This window comes from Microcebus murinus, chromosome 13 (genome assembly GCF_040939455.1).
Source record: "Microcebus murinus isolate Inina chromosome 13, M.murinus_Inina_mat1.0, whole genome shotgun sequence".
Taxonomy (NCBI): domain Eukaryota; kingdom Metazoa; phylum Chordata; class Mammalia; order Primates; family Cheirogaleidae; genus Microcebus; species Microcebus murinus.
In genome coordinates, this window is record NC_134116.1 from 8671742 (window position 1) to 8686767 (window position 15026).

Sequence of the window (15026 nt, forward strand, 5' to 3'; positions counted from 1 at the left end):
TTATTCTTTTGAGGGATGGAAATTAGCTCCCAAGGTGAAGGGCAGTTGTAGTTATAGACAGAAACGCACACTCCCGTACTTAGCTTTTCATTGGAGAAAATACAAGAAAATGAAAACCCCTTTTTAAAAACATCAATACTTTCTATATTTATAGAGCTTGTAAAAATGGTTTGAAGTCAAAAGGAATAATAGCCAGTGCTTGAAAACTCTACACATGCAAAATAAACTTACAAAGATGTTTAAAACATTAGGTCAAAGGTCCAGAAATGTACACCCAAGTGGACCATCTCAATTTTGTTTTGTATTCATGGAGGTAGGTATTTAAAATGACCCTGAAAAACAATTTATATGGCAACTCCAACAATCTGGTCTGAGCTCACCAACATGTTTGCATGAGATAGATTTCTAGAAAATTCTCTGATGATTTTTTGGTAGGTTGTATATTTTATTTTCCTGAAGCATAACTCATGTCTTGTAAAGGAAGACAAATCTCTCAGCATAGGTGGTACAGTTATGAAACATCTTTCATTGCACAGGGTTGCTCCTGGATAGTTTCAGAATTGCATAAATATTTTCAGTTATCAACATTTTACTTCAAGATTACCAATCAAATAAAAACTTTTCACTTTGGCTCATTTTTTTTTTTTTTTTTTGAGAGGATGAGTGGGAAGGCTGGGGAGGTTTATCTCACTATCTCACAAAGCCCTGGTTACAAAACACATACCCATATACTTCTTTGTATAAAATAGTTTATTTTAAACATTTTTGGGGAAGCCTTAAGGCGCATAACGGGCTGTCTTACAGGATTGCTCAGCTTCGCCTCACACGCACAGGAGCAGGGCCTGATTCCTGCCAGGCGGAGCCGTGGGCCACAGAGGGTCACGCTGGTGTCCTTGCAGAGGGCTCACCAAACGTCTCCCCAGGCCCCTGCTGCTCCATCTAAACCCCAGGAACTCTCAACAGATGGCCCCTCTCAAGATGTCAGGTCATCTGATAGTCTCTCTTTTCCTTCCATTGATTATTGCTTTTTGTACTTGAATCTCCAAATTCTGCCTCTTCCCTTGTTCCTCCCTTTCCAGCTCTGAACGTGTCTCTCTCCAGCTGGTTCCTCTCCGAGCTGTTGTCCACGTCGTCCTGAACCTCTGCTTCCAGGCCTGGTGGGTGCAAAGCAAGTCTCCCAGCCATTACCACCCTCGGCCTTTGACCACATGCAATTGGCTTCTAGCCCTGCCACTTGATCAGAACTACCAGTGAAAGTCACTGATATACTTAAAATCCTCCAGTGCACTTTTTCCTTTTTCTTCTCTTTTACTTGCCACAATTCACCCCTGTCCGTTGCTACGCTGAAACTTTTCACGGGCATGGATCCAATACACACTTTCCAGCCCCAAGTTTCCTGACCTGAGTGCGGGTGAGCGAGTGTCCACTGCTACTGCATGAAGCCCTCCCTCTACTCCGAGCCCACTCCACTCTCTGTCTCCACAACCTCATGTGCCTTTTTTCCTATCTTTTGGAAAATATTCTCAATTTATTTTGCTTATTCTTCTTTTTTTACCTGAGCAATACATATTCATGCCCCCAAGGGTTCCCTCTTAATTCCTCATGCTACAAGTTCTCATCCAGCCATTGCACTTAGAATTACTCAGGAGTGCTGACAGGTGCCTGCTTGGTCTTGGAGGAGTTCTTGTGCATGCTTGTGGTCCCTTTCTCAGTGGGACAGACAGAGAAGAAGATTGTCATTTATACTGTAGCGAGGTAAACATGTGTCCGTAAGGGACATAGAGAGCATCAGGGAATATGTAAGAGGAAGTTAGACCAAATGTTGACAGAAAGGGGAAGGGAAGGGTAATCTCTCATTTCTTACAAAGAGACCCAAAAGCCCCCCCTTCTAGAACCTGCAGGTAGCTCAGCGTGGCAGGAGAACAGTAGAAAGTGCAGAGTGGAGGGGTACAAGGCAGGAGATGGGGTGTGAGCAGGAGCATGACTCATTTTACAGTCTGTTCTAAAGGAGTGAGTGCTTTAGCCTGTATCATTTAAATATTTTCAGCAGAAGAGTAAAATATAGTCAGCGCCCTGCATCCATGGGGTTCTGCATCTATGGATTTAACCAACAAGATTGAAATATTAGGCAAAAAATCCCATCTGCACTGAGCACACACAAACTTTTTTCCCCATTATTATTCCCTAAACAATACAGCATAGCAGCCATTGACATAGCATTTACGTTGTATCAGGTGTCATGAGTAATCTCGAGATGATTTAAAGTGTATAGGAGGACGAGCGTTGGCTGTATGCAAATATAGTGTCATTTTGTATCAGGGACTTGAGTGTTGGTATCGGAAGGAGATTCTGAGGCCAATCCTTCTCGAATACTGAGGGACACAACCAATTTTGCATTTTAGAAGCTGAACTCTGACAGCTGGGTAAAAAAGAGACTGGAGCATCTATACCGAGAAAGCTATTAGAGCCAATTGGGGATGGAAGAGACCATTTGAAGACCGCTGCGGAAGGCGGGAGATGGCGGTCTGAATTAGCGCCACCGCACCTGGGCGGACGGGCCAGAGCCGCAGGTCATTCTCCACTCACTGCCAGACAGGCTTTCTTGATAGCTTTGGTAGGAAGATCCCGGGCGGGGCCCTGGTGTGCCCACGAGGGCTCTGGGGTGGGGAGCTGGGCTGCCCGGACTCAGGGGCACCGTCAGCTGTCCCATCAAAGAAGTAACAAAGGTTGGAAAGTCTAAAACAAAGTGCGTCTGTGACACGGAGGTAATCCCTTTTCAATCAGAAGCACTTCTCCTGGGATTCTGGCTGCATGAGGAAGTACATGTAAATAAAGAAATCTGTAAAAAATAAAAAAAAAAATAAATTACAACCTGCTCAGAGTGAGAAACTGAAAACACCATTTTTTTCACGAACTGTTTTTGGCACATATATAAATAATTAAATGTAGCCACATGTCATGGTTTGAATGCGTCCCCTCCAACATTCAGGTGTCGCCAATGTGATAGTATTGAGAGGTGGGACCTTTAAGAGGTGATTAGGCTTTGAGAGCTGCTCTCTCATGCACGGGTTAGGTCCCCTTATAAAAGTGCTCACAGGTAGGAGCAGGACCCTTTCTGCCCTCTCACCTTCTGCCGTGTGAGGACGCAGCGTGTGAGGCCCAGTATTGGAAGCGAGAGAAGCCCTCACCAGACAACCGAGCCTGCCGCTGCCTGTGAGGACTGTGAGGAAATAAACTTCTGTTATTTATAAATTACCCAGCCTGTTGTATTTTGTTATAGCAGCACAGACAGACCAAGACATCACATTACACAGTTCAATAATTCTGTGCACAGATTTTTCTGCAAATAGAAAAGGCCAGATGCTTTTATTGTTCACAGTAGACCTTTTCTAACTTACAAATGCTTTCCAGAAACGGAGGCTCCCTTGCCCTGAGAGCCCCTGTGTCTCTTGACGTCGATTTCCAAAGTTGCACATGGGGTAGCAGCACAAAGAGGAGGGCAGAGGAAGAGCACGGGTTCCCTATAATAAAAGTTGTCGGAAAGTGCTCGTGTTTATATAACATTGCGGTTGGAGTGGAAGGGGACTGAGGTTTACCTTCATCCACCAATGATATGTGAGCCTCTCATCTATGCCAGGGCCACTTGCAGATGCAGAAATGAGTCAAAACATACCTGCTGCCATGAAATTCACTTCGAGGGAGACAAATCTGCACATCATCAATGGCAATACAATATGGTAAGTGCTTCAAAACGGGCCCAAAAGAAGAAGTCTATGAGAAATGTTTGAAATCCCAATTCAGGCATCTATTTTTGATAAATGTCATTTGCATTGTGGGAGAAAATTCATAGAAGTGTCTCATTGAGTTGGTGCAACGTGAGCAAGGACAGCATGGTGGCCAGCACTGGCTCATCCATCTGCTCCCCGTGTTTCTGACACTGAGCCAGATGCTGGGATTATGGAAATCCGTCAATCCTGATTCCTACCATCAGAGAATTCACAACCGAGAGACAGAGAGACAAAGAGATGTATTAACTAAAACCCAGTGTGGTACGTGTTACAGGAGTCTGAATACGATGTGCCCCGCATGATGACAGAAAGATGCAGAGACACTGTGGTCCATAAAGGGGAGAGCACATGCCTTTGCTCACATTCTGGGAGAAGATCCTTTTGGTGGAATTTGACCTTGAGGAATGAGCAAGTGTTTGTCAGTCACACATGCTACCCCTCCTTGACCAGGGAAATGCAGAGTAAACCCAGGAAACAAGCCAGAGCTCCCTTTGCGAGGACCCCGTGTGTGGGAAGTCTGCAGAAAGGGATACCTCTGATACGTTAGTTGAGTGTGTGCTATTTTTTTTTCTTTTTCTTTTTTTTTAATTATTGTGGCAAAAGGCACATAACATGAGATCTACCCTGTTAGCAAATTTTTGAGTGTACAGTTTGGTATTATTACCTATAAGTACAATCCTGTTCGACAGGTCTCTGGAACTTTCTGACCTTGCATGATGGAAACTCTGGACCTACGGAACAGCAATTCTCCATTTCCTCTCCCCCAGCACCTTTGAGAATGTGCTATTTTCTGATATTCATAGCTTTAGGAAAGATCTTCATATTAACAATATTTTAAAGTGCAGGATTCCAGCAACTTGGGGTGGGGTTGGGGTGTCAGACTTCTTCCTTGCTGCTCCCTCCCTCACAGGATCCGGCGGGGGCTGCTGTCCCCACAGGGTCTCTGGCTGAACGTGAAGCATGGCGCTACTTTACCCATAGCTGGGCAAGCCACGATTCTCACTGATCCCTGGTCAATGCTGCATTCAACAATTGGGGTTAATGATTAAGCAAAGTTAAGAGAATTAAGCATGGCTTTCTGCTTCCTATTTTTTCCCCACCATGCGCAGAGGTTATCTAGGGCAACCGGTGATAAGAGGCCAAACTCCGTCCACTCCCCGCAGACCTCCTCATCTGCGAAACGCCACGTCATCAGGCCACCCACCAAAACAACTTACGGCAGGCAGGAAGTAGAGGAGCGGTGAGCAGACGGCTGTGTTTCTCTTTTAGGGGCAGCGTCCTACCCACTACCAGTGCCTGGCCCGAGAGCGTAACCCCTGCACTGGCACGTCAGCCGGCGTGGCAGGGGTGGGGCGGCTCGGCACAGGTGTGTGTACCTGCCCTGCATGGACAGATAGCGAGAGACAGGGAGGGAACTTGGAGCTGACGCCCCCTCCTCCCTTGGGCAGACCTCGGGGAAGAACACGAATGGGTCCCTGCCTCAAATCTTGTTACGGACAAGGATGAAGGGGATGAAGAAGATAAAAGTAAGAACTAGACTTTTCTAAACACTATTCAGCCCTCCAGGAGCTTAGAATCTCGACAGGAGTCGCACTTATTCAACAGAAGTGGTAACTGGTGCAAATGAGCCTTACACAAGAGGAAGGTCACACGGGGTTCAAGACAGCGCAGACATTGACGTGGGAGGGGGTCAGGGAAGCGAGGTGGCGCCCTGAAGGGGCAGCAGAGCGTGGGGGCCGCTAAGAAGGCAGAGGGAAGCCGCTCAATGACGCTGTTGTCACAGACCTCATCTCTCCTACTCGACTGTAAACCCCGTGAAGCTAGAAACCAAATGAGCGCGCTGTGGCCTCTCCTATCGCAGCACGTGGGGTGATTTGTTCACTAAGTATTTGCCAACTAGAATGTCCTAAGTGACATGGATAGAAAAAGTATTTTTTCAGGTTTCACTGCAACGTGAAAGGCCCTTGAACTGCAGGAAGAATAGAATGTTAATTCTGTTCCATCCAACTAGGTATGCTGCAAAATTAGAGGCAAATACTTCACCCCGTGGAGTCCATATGTATATGTGAGTAATGACGCATAGCTGAACATGTTACATTTCCTTCCTTTTGAAGTGTTTCAGATGTGTTATTTCTAGTTCCCTTCGGGTTTTTCAGGATATTACGGTGATGCTGGTGAATGTTCCACGTAGCTCTTGGCTGTCATTTCACAGAAAGAAAAACAAATAGAAAGATCTCAGGGTAATTGTCTATATGTTCTGGACGGGGATCTATAGCTGCTCCGTAAGCCCACATTCCTTGTCTAGCAGACATCAAACCCAGCAGGGAATGTTTTATTTCATTGCTTGTAATGTGAGCGATGGGGGCTTCCTCTCTGTGGACCTCATAATGGCCCTATTATCATTCCTTCTGCTACCTTTATTTATTGCTTTTAACACTGGGGAATGATAACTGGATAGCTCCTTCTACAAAAGGTGCCGAAAAAAATGGAAAAGCTCAAATTCTCATAATAACTCTCATTATTGTGTTTTCTCAAGGCATTTCTTGATGAATACATCCTTTTGTACATTAATCATTAAAATAATTAGGCATAAAATGGTTTTGATGCAAAATTCTCTAAGTGTTTGATCACTCAGTTGAGTCTCTTTTATTCTATCTTGAGTAAAAAGTGCTTAGGGGGTTTTGCTTTGCTTTCTTTTAAGCCACAATTGCCATATGAGAAATGCCTTATGATAGGAATATTTTTTTAGTGTTATCATTTGGGAAAGGGAAGTTTTTTTGGGAGGGGAGGGATAAACAGTAGGGTTGTACAAAAAAATTGAAGTTTGTATGTGCTAGGAATTCAGTTGACATTTGGAGCCTTTGTGCTCTGCATGCTTCGTGGAGAATGTTATTCAGTTGATAAATATGAATTGAACGGCGATCAGAATATAGCAGTGACCAAAGCAAAGTCACGTCCTTACGGCGCATCAGCACCTGCTCTTGGGCGTCGGTACTGATGGGAACTAATTTAAACCACTTTGCCTGTTCCCAGCTGGCCGGCTCTGCAGCTCAGAGTGTCTGGAAGCAGGAAGGACTACAGATTTTCTCCCTAGGGCAACAGCATCATGAAAACAGCGCCCATTTCCAAACTTTTGTTTTCAAGTAGACACAGAAGCAGTGCTGCAACACAGGGATGCACGCCTTCCCGGTTCGCAGAGTGCTTGCCGCTGATAACCTGACACCATCCTAACAGACATGTAAGGTGAGCGCATGGGTGAGGCGAGGAATAGAGGATGGGCTTGATTATCTGGCGTATGACTTCTGACATTGAAGTGGAGATGTTCGCAAGCACTGGATGCTGGGGGCGGCATCTGGACCGCTGGCACCTTCCTGCTTGCCTCCCTAGATGAACAGTTGCTCCTCCCGGGGGAGTCCTTCCCCTGAGTCTCTGATCCCGTTCCCTCTGCTGTACTCAAGAACATCTCTCCTGTAGTCTGCCACCTTCTCCGTCATCAGGCTCCCCCCTTTTCCGCAATGACACCATCACCATGGCAGCATGCTGTGATTTCTCCCATTCAAAGCAAACACATAAACCTGCACGCCCTCGACTCGGTTTCCCTTTCAGTGACTGCCGTATTTATTTGTTTCTCTTTGCAGCAAAACTCTTCCAAAGAGTTGCCGCCACTCTCTGTGTTCAAATTCTTTCCCCTCCCTTTGTCAAACACACACAAATCACACTTTCATGTCCACGTCTCCAGGACTCGGCTCTCCTAGAGGACCCTGCGCCCTCCCTGCACTAAGCCTCCCGACACATGCCCCATCAGCAGTGCAGACGTGTGTGGTCCTCGCCTCCTCCTTGTCCTGCTTTCTTCTCCTGGACTCCAGCACACCACACCTCATCTCTGCCTGCAGCACTGGTTGTCCATGATCAGTCTCCTTGGGTGGCCTCATCCCTTCTCCTAAAGGGTAAATTCTGTCCCTTTCAATTGTTTAAGGACACACGTCTTGATCCTCTTCTCTTCTGGAGCACTACTCATTCTCCGTGTGACTTTTGTCTAATCCCAAGACGTTACACACCAGCAACATGCTCAAGGCCCCCCCGACCCCCAGGCATCCCCTGGCCCAGACCTCTCTCCCCAGCGCCAACCTTGTCAAATCAGCTACCTTCTCGGCATTTCCTGGTGACTTCTGATAGACACCAACTGCAAGCTCAACACATCCAAACAGCTGTTTGCTCTGTCCCCAAGTAGCTGCTCCATCTGTGGCCTTCCCCTCCCTAAGTGATGGCAGCAACAATTTTCCTGTCGTCTAGGCCACCAAACAATCTATTGGAAAATCCTTTTGATTCTGCCCCCAAAATACTCTATATCCAAAGTCTAACACTTTTCACTTCCCCGCTGTGGCCCTCACAACTGGGATTACTATAAAAGTGATCAGTGCTGGGATCACTGTAAAAAGAGATTGGACCATAATCCTGGAAGGCACAATCCCAAAGGCCATAATCCTGAAGGTTGAAATTCTGAAAACATCAATATACCAAAAACATAATTCTGGAAAAAATGATTTAAAGTATTCTTTAAAAGATGTCCCTTTACATTTTTGAAAGGGGACTTGTTTGAGAAACATAGAAAACCAAAACAGAACATTTCATAAGTCATTTTATACAATAAAATAGGAAATAATAGCAACCATATTTTTGCAAGTGTAAACATTCAGGTATACTAATGACATGGCAGTGTCACCGTTATAAGTAGAGGAATCATATTCATAGAAAAGGTCAAAAATGCGATGTATAAAAGCATATCACTACGGTTCATAATTACGGGCTCCCAGCCTTCTAATCGTAATCATCTGAAACACCATGACCAACAGCCTAAGTCGTTTGACAAGATTGATCCACACCAGCGATGAGTCACCAGGCACGGGCAATCGCCCAGAGAGCTGAGATCTCAAGAGATTTTCTTTCACAAATGCAGAAGCACAAAAAGAATGTCTGTTCATTTACTGTTAAGTTTCACTGTTTTTATGCACACACACAAATGCTCACACACACAAATGCTCACACACAAAGTCAATGTTCTGACAATGTGCTTTTGTGGAGTCAAAGTTTCGATGTCCAGAGCAGCAGAAGAAAAGTCTGCGCTGGCTCTCGGAGTGAGCCCAGTTCTCCTTCCACACCCGTTCTCTTCTCGGCCCTGGCTCTTGGGTTGATGCGAGAACGCTGAGGGCAAGTCATCCGCACTGAGTCCGCCAGACTCACGTACTGATCCGCTCTGGAGACACTCCCACGGACACACTCTCATAATGCTTTTCGCGGTTTCTAGGTGTCCCCTGAGCCAGTGAAGTTGACGCCCAAGGTGAAGTCCACAAACCCACCGCTCGTCCACTAAGCAACACACACCTCTCCTCAGACCAGTCCAATTCCCGCCTAGCGTGGCGCAGCTGTCCTGTGTGCGGAGTCAGCTTTCGGGAGATCGATATTTGGGATTTTAATCTTTTGGGACTGTGATTTTCAGGATTTTAGACATTGGGGATTTTAGACTTCAGGGATTTTGATCTTTTGAGATTTCAACATTCGAGATTGTGCCTTTCGGGGTTGTGACTGGCACCACTGTAGCAGCCTCCTCCTGGCTCTGCCTTCTTTCACACTTGCTCGCGTATATTCTGTTCTCAACACAGTAGCTTGAGTGACTCCTTTAACCGTAGCACAGAGTAAACCCCTTAATTGCTGAAAACCCTGCAGCTGCTCACCATTTCCACCAGAATAAAAGCCAGAGTGCTCAGTAAAGGCCACAAGACCTACCTAGTCTGACCTCATGGACGACGATACTCTCACTCTTACTCTGTTCCAACTTAGCCTGGCTTCATCTTTAGGGAGACCTGGCACGTGCCTGCCCCAGGCCCTGCGCACTGACTGGCCCCTCTGCCCAGAACACTCTTCCCCCAGATATCCTTTAAGGCTTTGCCCAAGTCTCTCCTTCTCAGTGTCTCCAGATGACCCTGTTTAAAACTGTGACCTGCCAACATTCCTCCTGGTCCCCTTCACTCTGCTACAGCTTTTTATTTTTCTGTATCACCTAACACTTTCCAACAAGGTGTGTAATTGAGCTATCTGTTATGTTCACTATTTGTTATCTGCCTTCTTCTGAACGTCAGTAAACCGTCCTAGAGCAGGGAATTGCATCTGTTTTTGTCCAGAAGCATTTACTGCAAGAACCTAAGATAGTGCCTGACCCATAGAAGATAAAATAAGCCAGTCATTAGCATTAGAGTGACCACTGATGAAGAGACAAATGCTTAAATATTGAAACAAGGGAATTAATTCTTACTACCTGCATCAGCATTAGATAGACAAGACAGTAATAGTGATAAAAAGTTGAGAAAGACTATTCTCTGATGGTGGTGGAGTAGAAATGCTGTGACAGGGATTTCGGGGCCTCAGCAATTTCGAGTTTAGGACAGTACTGGGAAGGGGTGAGTAGCTCTGGGGTGGGGAGAGAGCACCGCGGCTCATGGGGAGAGTTTCAGGAAGAAGCCAAACTGCAGTCAGGGGTGAAGGCAAGCTCTGGAAAATCTTGTGCACATTCTAGAAACCCAAAGGGTTGAAGGTAGGTACAACTTGGTGATCAGCTTCTAGAATGAGTGAATTTGTCCTTTTCTACCTCATTTTCCCAATGCATGGTGCAATGGGAACGATGTTGGTTTCTCACTGCTTCCAAACAATACCAAGTATAAAAGAAAGAGTCGACCGACCAGCGAGGTGTTCTCCCGGTGGGGAGCTCTATAGTCACAGGGTGTTGTGACGATGCTTCAGCAAGTCTGAAGGAAGTGCAGCGGGTCCTGTCTACGTCACAGCCCCACCTCCATTTGTCCTACCGAAGAGTATGACCATCAGCAAAGCTTTTCCATTGTCCTGCTTTTGCTGATTTGCATCTCATGATATTTACTGTCCTTCTTACAGCAAGACTCCTGGTGACCGGGAAGGGCAGTATGGGAACACGACTGGAGTAATCAAGCTGGCCTACAGCGCAGAAATCTCCGGCGGATTTTATATTCCAAAGGAATCTTGAGGATAAAACCGAAGAAAGTATTTTTCTTTCTCTTAGGAAAGAGAGGGCAGATCTTTCCTTAATTTTTTAGTATTGATGCCTTAGGAACTATTTCATGTTAAAAAAATGCTACCCCATTTCAAAGAATTGAATATTTACAAATATCTAATATTTACCTTTTCAATTTTTAATAAAGTGTTTAACCACCTGATTGTAAATGGCCATCTATTGAAGTTCTACTTTTGATCCTACAATTGGGGGTGAAAATTCCCATGGACAAGTCTCTTCGGGACAAGGGTATATGTATTATTACAGAGATATGAAATCTTTCTCAATATTTGCCTCCTGCATTAATTCAACAAATTTTTATTACTAAAAACCTACTATGTACAAGGTATTTCCTTAATTTCCCAGTCACTTAAAGAAGCACAGGTCTTTGTCTCTAGCCTTGGAGAGAATTTTCATGCAATCCCTAAAACCACACCAAGGAAGACCAGGGAGAAGGCAGAGGCTGCTAGACAAAAGGACAAAGACCTCAAGAGTGAAGGGGGCATGTTGAATTTAGATCTGAAGGGAGTCAGTCCAAATCTGTCACTCTAGTTACGAAGAAATGGAAGCAGAGAGAAGCTAAAGGATTTATCTAGAATGCACTAAATAGAGTGAGGATGCACTAGCAGCAGAAGTTTTGGGGGGGTTTGCAATGGCCCTGGAAACTGTAGTTGGAGAAGAACACTGACATGCGCAAAAGAGGACTGGACATGGATTCATCAGCAAACAGCCCGGCCTCTGTCTCTTCACTCTCGGAGCCCAACGGGTCCCTTCGGCGCTTCCCCAGGCTGGACGTGGAGACCTCCCTCGCATAAGCCTTGGCACGTGTGGATGCCATGAGATCTGCTGTGGCTTTTGCTCATTTGGGGCACTTTGTCTCTAACTGACTGAAATTGATGATTCCTCCTTGTTTATATCTAACACTCTCGCCTTCATCAAATGGCTATCAGCAAACGCAGTTTTAATCAGGACATTCTCCAACTCACCAAACACACGCACACACAACTCTAAAGATTTATATTGTCAACAATAAATTTCAACTTTCTTTGCTAGCCATTCAAGAGCTCTGCAATTTAGTCTCAAATCCCATGTCTGCCTTATCAAATTGACATACCTATGTGACTTTTATTCTGTTCAGGACTAAAAAAGTGACCCCCTGCTGGTTCTATTAGGCTGCTTTCTATCTTTTCTTTTGTTCCAGACATTTTGCCTACCTGCATCACCTTTTCTCTTCTTACCAATTTCTGTCAACATTTTACCACTCTTGCAACCACAACGTGAGCACCAGCCTTCTTTACAGAACTTCTGTGAATCCCTGTCCCCTTCTGAGCCGTTACCTGTGGTGCGTGTGACTATGTTGCTTTAAAGCCACTGGCCACACTCTTTGGCGTATTGGAATTATTTAGGGGCTCATGCGGGAAACCTCCAAACTATGAATCAGGTCTAATCACAAAAACTTACATGCAGGATAGGATGTAGCTCCCCAAACAAAACTTTTTTGAAAGACTGATTGATTAAATGAATTAAAATACTTGCCACTCTATGTTCCCTTTCTCAGTTCTTTGTACACAGGTTAAATAAAACTTCCACTGAGATGTGATCATAGAGGGCTAATATAAGGCATATGGATGCAGTTCTTTTATTTGGATGTATAATTATTGAGAAGTAGATTTCAATAATATTATAATAAATCATAATTATTTTCTGGCCATTAGTCTACAAAATGAAAGATTTTATTTTTTGAATGTACATTATGATGGGGGGAAAAGCCTTTTGAATAATTTTAAACCTCTCTTTCTAAAACCTATATCAAGACATTAAAAGAACTTGTAACCCAAGTTAACAACCCCCCAATTTTCAGGGCCACTGTTTAAAAGTGGGTTTCAATAATTGCCTTGCTTCTTTCACTTGAAGCTAAATAACACGAGAAAACATACTAGAAGAAACCAAATGTTCAGTCACTGGAAATAACCTTTACCATAAAAAAATAACATAAAAGCTTAAGGGTAAATTTATTCCTCATCTCAGGAACTAGAAATCCAGTTTCAAATGTACACAGTAGTTTCAAGCTCTGCTGAGCCAGAGTTATCCCATTAATTATGGATGACATTATGTTTTAAACAAATACAAATTGTTTTGCCCTCACCTTTAGATGCTCCTGAAGCAAATGTTTTATTCCCAGCGAGAATCATTTTGCACAGCTCAGGTCCTTGAATTATTAGAAAAACTGCAGTAATATCATGCCGTCCAAAAATAAAAGTTGTCTTTTTGATATCTGATTTTCCGTTGCATGTGCTCCATGATTTGGTGGGAGGGAGTTGTGGATAGGAAGAATACAGTGCTCTCTCCAGTTCCTGAAGATCAGTCCACAGGCAGGACGGGAAGGGGGAACTCATCTGCAGGCCACGGTTTGCTGCTTTCTGACATCCCCCCTATTCTGGGCGAAGGTCACTGATAGGCGAACGCTCTTCCACTCAGCCCAGATGCAGTTTATGGGTTTGTGTTCCCGTGAGACACAAACAACTGCTCAAAGAGGCTCACCGTGGTTTCTCAGTGATCACTTATCAAAATTAGTAAGTCTTTCTTTTGGGTTACTATGGACTTAAAGGAGTTGGTCTGAGCTATTCCATTCTACTCTACCCCACTCTATTTTATTCTCCCCTGAAGGTTGAAAGTGTTTTGAAAACTCATGCAAACCTTCCCTCGCTGGGCGGGTGAGTGGTGTGCAGGTGGCAAGGCCCTGGGCTCCACCCTGTCCTGTCGCCCTGTGGTCACTTCTCCAGTGCACCCACTGCCCGGCGCCGCTCTGTAGGACCAGCCTGGAGGGGGGTGTGGTGGGCGGGAATGTGCAGGAATGTGCTGTTCCAGCCATTGTTCACACACGGAGTCCAAACATCCAAAGGGTAACTCACTCTGGGAGCGACTGCCTGTCCTGAGGTCAGGGGAAGTGGCTTCCAGTTTCACACCTGCAAATGTCCTTCACGTGGCTCACATATCGTACGTACCTGTTTCAACCACCTCCAGCCTCAGAACTTGGTTTAACGACAAGGAATACTGGACCTGGAGTCTAAACGCCCAGATTCAACTCCAGTGGTTTCTTATTTATCTTTTTGACAAACATCTGCTAAGAGCGTACTATGTTTTAGACACTTTTTTTGTGCATTATTCCATTTGACTTCACAATAGCTCTGAAGCAGCTTCACTTATTATCCACATTTACTATTATAGAAATTAAGGCAAAGAGATGTTAAGTATGCTAAGACACAGAAAAGGGAGAAGCTGTGATTTGAATCTGCTTCTAGCCAGCTTTGGAGATAACCGCGCTCAATCAGGATACTACCTTGCTCCCTGCCACCTGCGTGACTCCGGGAAAATTATACGACAGCTGACTCACGAGCTTCCCCTCCGAACCTCAGTTCCCTCATGAGAAAAATTGAGTGTGAGAATAACTCCCTCAGGACATGATAGTGTTTGTCAAAAGAGATGTGAAAGTTCTTTATAAGTATTACTGGTCTATAAGAAATAAAAAGGAGAACACAGTTTGGAAGTGGGGAATTGTTCAGATATAACCAAGCAAGGAGCACACTGGGTCTGTCCTCAGAACGTCCCCACTGCTGGTACATGAGTAGCAGCAAAAGCTTTAAAATACTTGAAATTGATATCATAATAGAAACATTCATATCATATACACGTAAATACTTAAACCAGAGGGAAAGAAGGAAAGAAAAAGAGCAAAAAAAAAAAAAAAAAAAAAAAGAAAGAAACCATCCCCAATTCCATAAAGTAATGGATTATAATCACAATGGTAATAGATGATGTTTCAAGACTTGAAGGAAAATTTTGTATCAGTTTCCTATTGATTTTGGTGATAAGAAGAAGCAATGAGAAGTCTAGGCTTCAGACATTCTTCTATTAAACAATGAAAGTTTATTAAATACTTATAACACAATAAAGGATAAAATGAATAAATTAGGCAATCTGGGCAAAGAGAAGAAAACAAGGCAATGAAATGCAGCGCCAGGCATGGGTGGTTCTGGTCACAGAGTTGGGTGCATTGGGCTCCATGCCTCCCAAGCAGCCAAGTCAAAGATGGACAGGTGATTCTTAGCTTGATAGGATCAAACACACAGCAAACAAGCAGCGAGACAGGAGGAGTACAT

The 15026-nt window shown here is 44.5% G+C and overlaps 1 long non-coding RNA gene across 2 annotated transcripts; it reads left to right on the top strand.

The window, feature by feature from the left end:
• Positions 1-4830: 4830 nt before the first annotated feature.
• Positions 4831-13067, top strand: LOC105864278 (uncharacterized). 2 transcript variants are annotated; one of them, XR_002225010.2, is made up of 3 exons: positions 4831-5314; positions 6933-7031; positions 10731-13067. It is a non-coding gene; the product is annotated as an uncharacterized LOC105864278 (long non-coding RNA). The 2 variants fall into 2 exon arrangements; XR_002225007.2 differs by having other exon boundaries at positions 6936-7031.
• The last annotated feature ends 1959 nt before the right edge of the window (positions 13068-15026 follow it).